The 6680-nt window shown below is 48.9% G+C and overlaps 1 protein-coding gene across 2 annotated transcripts in view; it reads left to right on the top strand.

The window, feature by feature from the left end:
• The first annotated feature begins 6364 nt into the window (after positions 1-6364).
• Positions 6365-6680, top strand: part of PLCL2 (phospholipase C like 2) — a 120801-nt gene continuing 120485 nt past the window's right edge. The window contains exon 1 of one of the 2 annotated variants that reach the window (XM_015407039.1): positions 6365-6426. The gene's annotated coding sequence lies outside the window, so the exon portion shown is untranslated. Of the gene's footprint in view, positions 6427-6526; positions 6602-6680 lie in introns of those variants that run through there. The other variant, XM_015407038.1, reaches the window with a different exon arrangement.

The following is a 6680-nucleotide window of genomic DNA, read 5'->3' as shown; positions in this document are numbered from 1 at the left end:
GCTCACTCACTAGGTGAACTAGGCTTTCGCCTAGGGTGGGCCAGCCCTTAGGGTGCCAAACTGCACCCGCCCCCCGGCCCCACCAAAAGTTCTGCGTGCTGCGTCACCCCTTGACCCAGCCTCTGCCGCCTCTTTCTTCCCCCTCCCCGCCAAAAGCCCTGCTCTCAACTCTCTCGCTGCTGCTGCTGGAGCTGGGAGCGCCGGTGTTCCCCCGGGCGGGCAGCCCCAGTGTGCTTCCACAGGAAGGCGTCCAGCCTCGGCATTGTGGCAGAGAGGTGGCTGGCGGAGTCCTCAGCCATGGCTGGGCAGCAGTCTGGGCTTCTCCACGCCGCCCCAGGCTGGCCTTTGTGGGAGGCGGCGGTAGCCAGGCAGGGGGCACGAATCCTGGCTGTCTGGCGGGGACAGCGGGCTGGGGCAAGCCGGCTTTCGAGCAAGGGAAACCTTTTCTGTAGGCAGCTGCAGCCCGGGATCCCTCGCCGCACCGGCCGGTCTCTGCTTCCATCCCGAGGGTGAGGAGAAGCTGGGGGAGGGGTGAGTAAGAACCGGCGAGGGCTCTTCTTGGCTCGTGAGTTCCCCCAAGGGCATGGGGCTGGGGGGGGGCGGCCTTCTGTCGGCTGCTCCGAATCAGTGGAGCAAACAAATGCGGCCCGACCCGGGCCCGGCAGCTGTGCCAGGGAAACTGGACTTCCGAGGGAGGGAAGGGTGACCCGAGGGGGGCAGAAGGAGACAAGCCAAGGATCTGCATCCTCCTTTCGGACTGCAAACCCCCCTATGGGAAGAAGGGAAGTGAGGAGAAGGACCAGGAGCCCCCAGACTGAACCCCTGCTGCTGCCAACTCTCCATTCCCCCCCCCACCGCAGAGCATCGACAGCCCAGCTGGAGAATCCCGAGGCGAACTCCTGAGGCGGCATCTGGTCCCCTCCTTCCAGCGGGCTCTCCCACCCCGCTGCGGGGGTCCCGAAACTTTTCTAGCAGCCAGGAGGGCATTCGCGAGCATTCTTTCAGGACTGGGAGGGAGGGACGGACCCAGGCAGCTGCGGGGGCGCAAGAAGGGGGTGCCAGAAAAGGGTGGGCGCACTGGGGGGGGGCACCAGAAGATGTCCTTGCCTAGTGTGCAAAAATACCTGGGGTTGGCCCTGGACTCGAGTCTAACCCAGGGGAGGGGGATTCTGCTTTGATTGAAGTCTTGACCTTGGTACCATCCTCTCTTTTTTGCCAGGCATGTCTGCCTGCCTTCAGGCCAATTTCGTTTGCCTCCACCCACTGCTGCCTTTTCTTCATTTCAGTCCTCCCACTCTTATTCCTGTGTAACCTTTATGCCCTCTTTCTCGTTTTTTATTCTTCAAGGTCCTTTCTAGAGATGCAGCCTCTGCAGCCTCCATTTATCTTAGTCTCCATGTGACACCTTAAGTGTTGTCTCTTCTCCTCCACCTGGTCTCTAAGGCTGTGATCTCAGGGCTGATTTAAATGTGACTTTGCAGCGGCTCAGTGTTTGTTTTTGCACATGCAGACGGACAAAAGTAACTTTTCTTACTAGCACTGTCTTTGGTCAAGGTTCTTGAAGCAGCTGACAGGAAGTACCACTTTGGTCCTTTTCTTACCACCACTGCATAGTGGTTGGACCACCTTACTTTCACTTCTGCTCGCAAAGCAGGTACCTGAGCTCAGAATGCACACCAGAGATCTGCAGCTCACACAGGCATGATAACTGTGTGCAGAGCTACTTTGCAGTTTAAACAAGACAATAACTCTGATGAGATTTGCAGAGGAGAAGTTTTTGCATCACATTTAAAGCAGGCCTTAGACACACTTACCTGAGAATAAACCCAATGGCATAGCATATGCATATGCTAGAGGCAGATGGTAATGGGAGGGGGCAGAGTGCAGAATGGAGTGGATTACTTTGGGTGAAGGATTACATTTTTCAAAGTTCTGCTACATTAATAATTCCCTTGTAAGTGGAAAACTAACACAGCATGTGAATGTGAAGAACATTTTTTCCCCTTGATGTGCAAATGTTTTTATTTGCAGGAAGTACTATATGGACAAGCCTAAAATATGTGACTCTCCCCACCTGCTGTCTGAAGTGGAAGTTGAAATGCTCTCTTGCTTGTTTTGGTGTATTTCTAACTCTGATTTGTGTGTACATTTAGTTTCTTAGGTAGAAATGGTTCAGTGTGGCCACTACATAAAAACATTAGAGAAGCCAATGTTGGATCAGGCCAGTGGCCCATCTAGTCCAACACACTGTGACACAGTGGCCAAAAATACCAGATGCCATCAGGAGTCCAGCAGTGGGGCCAGGACATTAGAAGCCCTCCCACTATTGCCCCCCACCCAAGCACCAAAAATACAGAGCATCACTTGCCCCAGAACGAGAGTTCCTATCTGTACCTTGTGGCTAATAGCTACTGATGGACCTCTGCTCCATATATTTATCTAATTCCCTCTTGAAGCCGTCCATGCTTGTAGCCGCGACCACCTCCTGTGGCAGTGAATTCCATGTGTTAATCACTCTTTGGGTGAAGAAGTACTTCCTTTTATCCATTCTAACCCGACTGCTCAGCAATTTCATGGAGTGCCCACAAGTTCTTGTATTGTGAGAAAGGGATAAAAGTACTTTTCTCTACCTGCTCTATCCCATGCATAATCTTGTAAACCTCTATCATGTTACCCCAAGTCATCGTTTCTCCACACTAAAGAAACCCAAGTGCTTCAACCTTTCTTCATAGGGAAAGTGTTCCAACCCTTCTATCGTTCCAGTTGTTCTAGCACCTTTTCCAATGCTACAATATCCTTTCTGGGGTATGGTGACCAGAATTGCACACAGTATTCCAAATGAGGTTGCACCATCGATATATATGGGGGCATTATGATACTGGCTGATTTGTTTTAAATTCCCTTCCTAATAATCTCCAGCATAACGTTGGCCTTTTTTTTAATTGCAGTCGCACACTGTCTCAACATTTTCAGTGAGTTATCTACTACAACTCCAAGATCTCTCTCTTGGTCAGTCTCTGCCAGTTCAGACCCCATCAACTGTATTTATAGTTAGGATTTTTGGCCCCAATGGGCATCGCTTTGCACTTGGCCACACAGTATAAACAGCAGGAGGGCTTTGTAGCATGTGATTGTATACGTCACATTAGACTAGGGAGGTAATGAGCCCTTAATGGTGTGGCTGATGTTGCTGGGTCCTATGACAGTGTCATTTATTTACAACTTTTTAATGCTGCTTTTCCACCTGATCAGGAAGCAAACATAAAATATTTGAGCAATTAAAAGCAACCTTTAAAATTACGAAATAATTCAATAAAAACACATAAGCAAATACTGGCAGCAGGATTTATTGCAGGGACTGTTCCCTGCGTTTGCCTCTTCCTTGGTCCGTTGTTGCTGCTGTGCAGCCGCTTCAGACTGGGAGGGCTGTCAATAAGCCAGATCCAACCTACCCTCCAAGAGCTAGTGAGGAGGGAGGATCATCTTCCAGGAAGGGTTGCAGATGGCTGCTGATGTGCTGGAGAAGAGGTTTCCGCTGTGAGGTGCTTAATTTGCAAAAGGTTGGCTCCAAAGTTCTATACTAATGGTGAAGCCTATCTCTGGTGCAAGGAACTTTGTATGTATATGAGTATGGTTGTAGATCACCGAAATGATTGCATTTTTAATTTCGTTGTACTATGTACAATGACAATAAAGTATATTATTATTATTATTATTATTAGTAGTAGTAGTAGTAGTAGTAGTAGTAGTAGTAGTAGTAGTAGTAGTAGTAGTAGTAGAAGAAGAAGAGGCTCCTGACACTGGAGGAAGGCTTCACTGTTAGTAAAATGGAACTTCTAGATCCATCTCAATGCTGTTTAATTTCCATTCTCCGGCTCTTTATCTCTCAGTGGAGTGCACAGTGTATTCATTCTGTTCTCCGGATATCGTCCTGACCTCCTGGACTGTTTTTTCTCCATCTTCTGTCTTTTTAATCTATTGGCTATCTTTTACATTTCTGGTCCTCTTCTCAGCTTCCTCTCCTCTTTGTGCTTTGTTGACATTTCTGTTACTGTACAGAGGGATATTGGCATTGTTCTAATTTAGAGGCTTGGATATGATGAAACAGCACATTGGATATCTGCAGTAAACTCATACAGGCTGCTTCAGCTTCATGCTGGTTCTCTGGAAACTAGTGTGACATACCCTGACAAGGTCCAGCTTGGGCTGCATAGTTTGCTCCTTCTTTTGAGTGGATGGAGGAGGGCGTATAACAGTGTTTTCTTAAGGACATTCCCTTGTCAAATTTGGAGTGTGGGATCACCTTTGAATCCTCTTGCTTTCTTCTGCAAAATTTGTCCTTTGCTAAGTATTACTTTTTCTCTTGTGAAGTCAATATCATGCTTGTGTTATACTAATCCTGTGGATTTCTGTATCTACATCTATTACTACTGTGACTAGATATCCTTTCACTGTCATCTCCTTTTGACCCATTCTTGTTTCTTTTTTGTTCATAAACTTTTTACCTACTTCCTCCTCCTACACTTTTTGACTTGTTATTAGTGTCCTTTTCTCTATTGGTAAGCTAACTGTTTCTTTTGTTTTGAACACTTCCTCAAAAAAACCCTTCCTTTTCTGGAACTCCATGAGTCTGTCAAGTCTGGCCATGCACACTCACTCCTTATCAAGCCTGCATCTATTTATTAGGCCCTCTAATGTATTTATTAATTTCATTTATACACAACCTTCCTCCTCAATGGGAACCAGAGTGGCTTACAATATTCTCCTCCTGCATTTGATCCTTGCAATAATCCTGTGAGGTCGATTAGGCTGGGTGTGAGTGGCTGGCCCAAGTTCTCTCAGCAAGCTTCCACAGCAGAGTGGGAATTCGAACTGTATTTTGAATTGCTTGTAAGCCGCCCTGAGCCTGCTTCGGCAGGGAGGGCGGGATATAAATCAAATCAATCAAATCAAATCAAATCTGGGTCTCCCACATCCTAGTTTGACACCCTAACCACTTTACCGTGCTGGCTCTCTAATCTCTCTCCAGCTTCACTTTTCCCCTGTTACCCACTGCGTTTACTCAAGTTAATTTACCCCAGGGTTAGTTACTCCAATAACAGATTTGAGAATACAGGGGATCAAGGCTGTGAATAGAATTCTTCTTTTATCGCTAGCTCTTGATGCTTGTTTGTGTTGATATTTTGACTGCACAGCTAGGTGGTAGTAGTTATTCCAAATCAATTAACCTCCAGGGAAAGGGTGAAATCTTGTGTGACGTTTCTGCAGCTATTTGGTGGTGGTGACTTCTGAATTATGTACTGGATACTGCAAAAACAACAAAAAGAAAGCATTATAATGCATCTGAAATACAAGCTAGTCCACTGAATGCATGATAAAAAGATGATGTTTATTGTGATGTGGTTGGCTTATTGAGAAATGTCAGATTCCTCTTTCTACCACTAAGGGTTGTTCCCCTCCCCCGCCGTTCTTCCTTTCTGTTTGGAAGCATCATCCACATGCCCTTCAGCATACGGCACACACAACCAGTTCAATTTAATTTACACTTTGGAAGCCATTAATGGACAGGAAGAGGATTGATTGTCCAGGAATGTGACTCTAACTGAATCCAGATGGTCCCTTGGGTTAACCAATGAGAGTCCTGAGGGCATTTTCACCAGTGAAGCTGAGAATGCTCTTCAATCTGTGATGTATGACTTGTGAACATTATTTAGGAGAGACAGTTTTAAAAGTACACTCTATTCATTGTAGGGTTTTATGTTCCCACTGCAGAGGTGGAAAATTTAAAAACATAACAGTCATTTGTGAAAGTGTCCCATGGGGGATAGTTGAGGCAGTTCATACTTAAGAGAACCTAGGCAAAAAATACATTTAAAAATGGACTTAGCAAGTGCTAAGGCAAAAAAAGAAGAAGAAATGAAGGAACTAATCCTAGAGAATGATATGGGTGGGGAAGGGTCCAGAAGGACAGAGTGCATTGGGGGAATGCATTGACCTTCCTCAAAAAAGTAACTAGTTGTCAAGTTGCACTAGAAGTGTGAGAGAAAAAAGAAAAGAAAAGCAGGGTGTGTGTGTGTGGGGGGGGGGGGGGGAGGCCGACTAGGTAACCCTTGCCGGGGAGATGCGCGGCTCCTCCCTTCACCCCCCAATGCAGTGCGATGGGCCCGCCGGAGGGGGTGCTGGGCGGCTGCCCAATCTGAGCGCCGCTCGCCCGGCTGATTGACAACGGGGCCGGCCTGGCAGCGGCGCAAAACAGACCCGTTTGTCCGGAGGTGGGAGGGAGGGGGAGTGTGCCGGGGCTCTGCTCCTCCCGCGACTTTCCGAGGCGGGGGCGCCGCTACCTCGGCTTTCCACTGTCGTCAGCCGGCGGCAGGGCGAAGCGTGGCGGCAGCAGCGGCGGCAGCCGCCTCAGCCTCTCTCCTCCCTGTGCGTATCCGGCTTCAGGCAGAGGCGGCGACCATAGCGGGGAAGCGGGAGGGAGGGAGAGCGGGGACGCTTCGCCCGCGTGTGAGTCGGCGGCCGCCGCCGCCAGAGCAGCCGCGAGGAGGGGGTGGTGGGGGTGGCGACACGATGCTTCTCCTCCTGTCACCTGGGTGCCGAGGTGTGTGTGTGTGCCCTGCGGGGCCGGAGGGAGGGAGGGAGAGTGACCCGGGGGCTTGGCGCGGGAGGTGGGTGGGACG

This window comes from Gekko japonicus, unplaced genomic scaffold (assembly GCF_001447785.1).
Source record: "Gekko japonicus isolate JY-2015 unplaced genomic scaffold, Gekko_japonicus_V1.1 scaffold2063, whole genome shotgun sequence".
NCBI lineage: Eukaryota > Metazoa > Chordata > Lepidosauria > Squamata > Gekkonidae > Gekko > Gekko japonicus.
This window is presented reverse-complemented; position numbering and strand designations above follow the sequence as displayed.